Here is a 7807-nt window from a genome sequence, read left to right on the forward strand (position 1 = left end):
ACTCCAGAGCTGCACTCACTATTCTGCTGGTGGGGTCACTGTGTACATACATTACATTACTGATCCTGAGTAACATCCTGTAATTCTTTTATTAGAAAAATAGAAAAATTAACAAACAAGGCATATCTGGCCATAACTTAAACATAACAGTAAATTACATAAATAACAAATAATAATGATAAACCATTATAATAGTATAAAGCAAAATGAAATCTTTAACCTTTTGCCACCAAGCCAGCCCAGCATTCCTACTTAACAAAAATAAATAAATAAATAAATAAATAAAATAAAATAAATAAATAAAAATGTTCTCAATCCAGGCAAAATAAGCCATAAAACTTAAACTACAAAGCCATCCTCGGCTGTAATCATAACTAAGGAGAAGCCGCCCTGGCTAAAAAAAACTCCCAAACCTGGGTTATAGTAAATAAACAAAACATAAACACACACATACAACCACCTTTAGACCAACACACGACCACCTGATACTACAAACAATAACTATACATGAACTGAAAATGAAAGCCATCCAGGCGTAACCAAAAGATATAACATATAACATATCAGTATAAAAATAAAATTCTAACTAACTAACTGGTTATTCCAGTACAACACTCGGGCCCGGCTGCCCTGAAAAACTAAAAAGGTACCTAAATACCAGTAACAGCGAAACAAACTACCAGTAACAGAGAAACAAACCACACAACAATTCTATCTATTACCCACGTGCCCCTCCACCTTCCCCTAGACCCCAGTGTGAGCTCAGTTCATGGAGTCAAAGTTCAGTCCATTTTTGGTGTCAGCTCCATTCAGCCCACACCTTCCCACAGACCCCGCCCCCCATATCCCCCCTCCCAACCTATTCTGTATCCCCTCATATATACAATATATACAATGACTATTATGTCCATAAAGCTCACATGGCTTATTCAGCCATAACCCTGCCTACACTTATCACAAAACATATATTAACATAAACATAGCACACCATAATAACATAACAGAACAATATTATACACAATTATAATAAGGCCCAAGTTCGGTAGCCTGTAAGCCCTTTATACCTACTGCTGACCAGAAAAACAAAACAAAAATCTAAAGTGGCATGCACCAGCCCTCCACCGGGATCGGAGGATGGCAGACCGGGTACCAGAAATTTATAAACTATCCCTTACTATCTTACCCTACTCTCCCCCTATCTCTAACCCTAAGTTTAAACTGACCCTACACGCTTTCCCTACTGCTGTCCCTACCTGCTCTCTCCCTAACCATAATTATGGCACCTCACCCAGTGGGCTCAGTACCTAGGGCACAGCGAAAGAAAAACCTCTCCACAGGAGAGAAGCCCTACTGGTACCCAGCCTGCCATACTCCAAAGACCTGATCTTCCCAAGGTCACCAGTGATGTTCCTACAGACCTCCACCTCGGAGAGGACTCTACGCTGTGTAGATACTAGACACCGTGCGTTCCACGTGTGGTACCTAACCACTAAGCTGACTAGAAATAACGTGCAGCGATCTCGGCCACCCAGGTTCCTGAATGCCCCATAAGCCCACTCCGGATAGGTGAGACTGACTAACTGACTCAAACCTATGGAGGCGCCCACCCTGGTGTAAACCCCTATATTGAAGGGACATTGAAGCAGGAAATGATCCATACTCTCTAGCGTATTACCACACTCCTCACGGGGACACCCCCGATCATCGGAGCTCCTGCACTTCAAGTTGTCCCTCACATATAGCTTCCCCTGGAAACAGCGCCAGGCCAAATCCCAAAACTTCTGAGGGATCCGTTTCGAGTTTAAAAGACTAAGCCCAACCTCTAGATCCTGGCCTGGGCAGTCCCTGAGCGCCAGGGGCTTCTGGAAATGGGTCAACAGAACCCTTTGGTCAAGGAATTTCCTCGACTGAGTCCTGATCTCCCACATTCCCAGACCCCACCGACGTACCATCTTCAGAGTCGGGGTAGCGTAAGCCGGAAGATATCCATGGGGTGTACGAAGGTCCTTCACTCGCCCTCCTGTCTCCCATTCCTGGAAGAAAGGCCGAAACCATTCCCTGCAGGAGAGTACCCACGGAGGAGCCCTCTCTTTCCAGAGGTTTGCGATGTTAGCTTTCAAGAAGGTGTTCACTAAGAACACCACAGGGTTCACCATAGACAAACCCCCTAGTCTCCTCGTGCGGTACGTAACCTCTCTCTTGACCAGGTTCAGCCTATTCCCCCATAACAGCTGGAAGAACAGGCTGTAGATCCTAGTATAGGAAGCCTCTGGCAAGATACACACACTGCCCAGGTAGATGAACAAAGGGAGCAGGTACGATTTGATCAGGTGTACCCTTTCCCTTAAGGTTAAGGACCAACCCTTCCACTGGTCCACCTTCCGAGTGGCATCCTGGAGCCTACCATCCCAGTTTTTAGTGGGGTAATCACCCTGGCCGAATGTAATGCCTAGGATTTTTGCCGAGTCTTGGGGCTCTGGAAGGGTGTCCGGGAGATCAAACTCGGGATCTCCCCCTCCCAGCCAGAGACTTTCACACTTATCCGGGTTGATGCTGGACCCAGATGCCTCTGAGTAGCGGTCCACCTCCGACATCACCACATCGACCTCCTCTCTCGAGGACACAAAGATAGTGACATCATCAGCGTATGCTACCACTCTCAGGGTGGCTTCTGGCTCCTCCAGGCTCATCCCGACCCCTGCCAATGGTCCACAACCAACCCTCCTAAGGAAAGGGTCGATCGCGAACACATACAACAGTGGGCTCAAAGGACAGCCCTGGCGAACACCAGACCCAACCTCAAAAGAGCGGCCAGACCAACCGTTCACCAGCGGGAAACTCTCTGCCCCTGCATACAAGATCTTAAGCCAATTGACAAAAGTATCTGGTAGGCCATATCTCAGAAGGACAGACCAGAGGTACTCGTGGTTCACCCGATCAAATGCCTTGGCCTGATCCAAGGACAGCAAGTACCCCTTCCAAAGACCCGCACCACTCCGCTCCACTGCCTCCCTGACACTAAGGACAGCACTTAAGGTGCTTCGGCCTGGAACAGAGCAGTGCTGAGCCTCCGAAAGGAGCCGGGGTGCAAACTTCACCAGCCGATTAAACAGTATCTTGGCCAGAATCTTCCTGTCCACATTGAGAAGAGCTATGGGCCTCCAATTCTCAATGCGGCTCGAATCTTTACCTTTTGACAGAAGAATCAGGGCTGACCTCCTCATTGACCTCGGCAGAGTGCCCGAGGAGAGACACTCATTGAAGACCTCGGTCAAGAGGGGAACCAAGAGGTCCCTGAAGGTCTTATACCACTCAGATGTTAAGCCATCTGGACCTGGCGACTTCTTGAGGGCAAGCCCTTCAATCGCCAGTCTAACTTCCTCTTCCCTGATCTCTTCTGCCAAAACATCAAGAGAGGGGTCTACCCCTGGCTCAGGAACGGTTTCAGCCAGGAAACCCGACATCACATCTCGATCTAGATCCTTCCTCCCCAAGAGGTGTGAGTAAAAGGATCTGACGACCTCCAGGATCCCTGATCTGGACCGGTTCAGAGATCCCGTACTATCAACCAGTCCAGTCACAATCTTACTACTCACTGACATCTTACAGTTTCTGTAGGGGTCGGGCGAGCGGTACCTCCCGAAATCCCTCTCAAAAACTAAAGATGCGTGCCTATCATACTGACACCTCATGAGCAAGGCTTTCACTCTGGAGATCTCCTCTCTACTACCTCCAGTCGAGACAAGATGCTCGAGTTTCCTCCTCAGGCCCTGATACACACGATACCTATTCAGGGATCTGAGGCTCGAGAGCTGGCGGAAGAACCTCGCAACCCGCTTCTTGAATATCTCCCACCACTCTGACTTACTACTACATAGGCCCAGTAGAGGTACCTGACTCTGAAGAAAATCCTCAAAGGACTGTCTTACCTCTGCTTCTTCCAGGAGGGACGAATTCAGCCTCCAGTAGCCTCTACCCATCCGGGGGGTCTCTGAAACATTCAGGGAAAACAAAATTAGACAGTGGTCGGAGAACTCCACCTCAACCACGGACACTGCGGAAGAGACGGCTTCCTCCTTTAAATAAAACCTGTCTAATCTAGACCTGCAGCTACCTCGATGATAGGTGAAACCCGCGTGGCCCGAGGGTGTCCGGATGTGGGCATCCTCTAGGCGAGCTTCCCTAACTATACTAATCAGGGCCATGCTATCATAAGCCAGCTTGTCTTTGGCGCCTCTCCTGTCCTGAGACCTCGTGATAGTGTTGAAGTCTCCACCAAAGACCACCTGCCGACTCGTAAAAAGAAAAGGCTTAATCCTCATAAAAAGGCTTTTACGATCCCACTTAGTCTGTGGGGCATAGATATTAATGAGCCTGAGCTCTTGCCCCTTCATGAGGACATCCAAGATCAGGCACCTCCCCATTTCCAACTCGATAACCCGTCTGCATTCTACAGGAGCGGTAAAAAGGACCGCCACCCCACTATACGGCTCAGCCGCAAGAGACCAGTGTGAAGGCCCATGCCTCCACTCTCTCTTGGCTTTTATTAGAGAGGCTAGATCTGTCAACCTGGTCTCCTGCAAAAACAAAATGTCGGCGTTAATACGACCGAGAAAATCAAAGGCTGCAAATCTAGCCGTATCCGACTTAATGCTGGCACAGTTAATGGATGCCAGCGTCAATGGGGTGAGTGCCGCCATCATGGGTGATTGAGTTGGACGGCCTTAACCCCTACTTACTTGTTTTCTTTCCCTTTTTCTTTCCACCCCCTTCAACATCAGAGGAAGACCCCTTAGATGGTTCCTTAGACCGTTTTAGAGAGGTGGACATATCCATCTCTTGATCTTCACTTCCACCACCTGAGGCCACCTGACCCCCTGAGGAAAGTACCTCTGGGGGAGCAGGCTCGGCACCTCCTGGAGGTTCCTCTGCCCTAGACACCAGTCCCTCAACCTCCCCCTCTATAAATGGAGAGGTTCCTTCACTGAGGGACTGATATCTGTTAGATAGACCGATCAGAGGGGGGTCAGTCGGAGCTTCCTTTGACATCTGGCCTTTAATAATTTTTTGGGAAGACGAAGAAGTCGCCTTAGATTTTTTAGGCATCTTCTTAACATTCTTCCTTCTGCTGCGCTTAGGTTTTTCCTCTTGCCATCTCCCTCCATCCTCATCCAGACTTTCATACTGGGAAGAACCTGAGGAGATGGCTATAGCCTCGCTTTCCTCTTTGCGCAGTCTCCCCATCTCTTCATCTAGTTCAGCGCCCCCCAAAGCCTCAGCCTGACCATCTGAGCCAACGCCAGGAGCAGGACCCTGGACTACCCCGACCATCTTGGAACTTCCAAGGTCCTTGCTCCCTCTGCGCATTTTCTCTCGCCTAAGCTGAGTGGGGCTCTTACGCTTTTCCTTGTCAGTTCTCTTCCTTGGCTCTGGTGCTCCCTCTCCTCTGCTGGTCCCCTCCCCCGCTGAGGCAACCTCAGGGCTCTCCCCAGCTCGGGTGGCTGCAGCATAAGAGAAAGAACGGGGACACCTACTAAATGGGTGACCAAGGTCACCACACAGGTGGCACCTAATCCGGCCACAGGATGCAGCAAGATGACCCTCCGCACCGCACAGTGCGCACATCAGCTTAGAGCAGTTTGCGCTAAAGTGGGTGGGATCACCGCACCTGTGGCACAGCTTCGGTTGCCCCTGGTAAAAGACCTGGATTCTGTCGCGACCAAGGAAAGCGGCTGATGGTATGTGCGCAACAGTATTGCCTGAACGTTTTAGACGGACTGAGAACGTCCAGGCCCCAGACCAGATGCCATGCTGATCTAAGTTCTTCCGGGGAACGTCCGTCACTTCCCCGTACCTGCCCAACCAAGTCATGATGTCATAACAAGAAAGTGATTCGTTACGTGTCAAGACGGTCACTTTCTTTACCATGCTCTGGCGAGATATCGCTTTAACAACGAAATCTCGCCATCCGGGCTCGTCCTTCACCAGCTCATAATTAGACCAGAAAAGTTCAAGCCCCTCTGGTCTTACAAAGCTGATGTCGAACTCAGAGGAGCCGTAGGGGTGGATCAAGGCAAAGATGTCACTGGCCTTGAACCTCATCTGGAAGAGAAGCTCCACCACCTTTCCTCTCTGTGGGCACGCATCACTGCCTCTCCATACCAGACGGGCCACGTTCCTACGGCCCACCTCCTGCCCGGGTGTTGGAAGCGACCAGACCACTTCCCCATTGTTCTCTCGGAAGGCTCCAAGTCCATGTCTTTCTATGTAGAAGGACAAGTCGACCTCCCTCCCCTCTACCTGGAGCGTTCTATCTCCTTTCCTAAGTGCCTCCAGAAGGCGTCGTTGCAAGTGACCCTCCCCAGGGGGTGGAAGTGAAGATCTCCCTGGACCTCCGGCTGCCGCAACATTAGCGTAACTCCTGATGGCAGCCGGAGGGGCAGCCGGACCCGGCCCTGACTGACTACTAATCACATTACTAGTACATACCCCAGCAGTATCTGCCCTGAGAATTGCCACTTCTCCAGTGGCACCTGAAGGGTTAACTTCACCACCCCTAGCATTCAAACCACTCACATCCCCATCATGCACACCACTACCACTCCCATCAATAACACCACTCCCTCCCCCAGTCTGCACAACATTCATACTACTACTACTCCCCCCATCCGTCACCTCCATACACTCAGTAGCTGGACTGGCTTTATGGATCAGTGTGGCAGGTTTTAGCACTGTTTTTCGTGTCTCAGTCCCAACAGTCTCTTTAGCTGCGGATGCCATGACAGGTGACGCACATGGCCCCGCATCATCATGAACTCTCCTGCTGGAACCCATTATAGGCTCCAATGTTCTTGCCCTGGGAGAGTTGCTTACTGCGTTCCCAGAAGATGCGCCATCCCGCTGCGACCCCGCAGAGCCAACAGCAGGAGACACGGCAACCGGAAACGCAGTCACTCCGGGTGGATGTGACATTCCGGAACCTTCTGCACCAGTCTCTGATGCCCGGGCACCCCCCACAGAGGAGCGTCCTGCAGCACCCGAGACTCCTGAGTGGCCCTGAACCTTCCTGTCCGGCCCTTCTTTACCTTTACTATGGCCGCCCCCACTACTGACACAAGCAGGAGCGGCTTTCTCCGCCATCTTGCCATCTATCTCTCCTCCTTGCTGGCCCCATTCCACATCAGAAATGGGGACTGGCAGTGTAGAGGAGTCACCAGCCGCCCGGACTGACTTCTCAGCCGCCCCGGACTGCTGGAATGGAGTGAATACAAGACTCACACTCTCTTGCTTTTTTGCTGCTTTTCTTTTTACAGGAACATCATCACCAAGATCTTCTCCAAATGTGAAGGCCTCCATCCTCAGCGGGGACTCCTGCCTGACTATGGCCTGTAGTAGTCCTCCATCTGACAGACCATCATCATCATCATCCTCATCAGTGTCTGGCAGGGCCACCTGCGCTGCCATAATGCTGTAGCTCTCTTGCATGCTTTGGGGGGTACTTTGGGTGACATCAGAGGGGTCTTCATTCACCACACAGTCCTCCTCCTTACACTCCACCAAGTCCTCAGCTTTCACAGCCTCCTCAGCCTCCATTTCTTCCTCCTCACCACTACTACTCTCCCCATCTCCTGCAGCATCACCCCCATCATCCGCTCTGCTGCTAGGGGATTTCATAGTGGCAAAGCGATCCTCATTGTGTAATTTCTCCCTGAACAGGTCGCTCCCCTCCAGGATGGCCGCCCTCCTCTCCTCTATCCCCTTTACCTGGGCACTCAGGGACTTGATCCTGGGAGAGAACTCGGGTTTC

Source organism: Dendropsophus ebraccatus, chromosome 10, assembly GCF_027789765.1.
Source record: "Dendropsophus ebraccatus isolate aDenEbr1 chromosome 10, aDenEbr1.pat, whole genome shotgun sequence".
Lineage (NCBI taxonomy): Eukaryota > Metazoa > Chordata > Amphibia > Anura > Hylidae > Dendropsophus > Dendropsophus ebraccatus.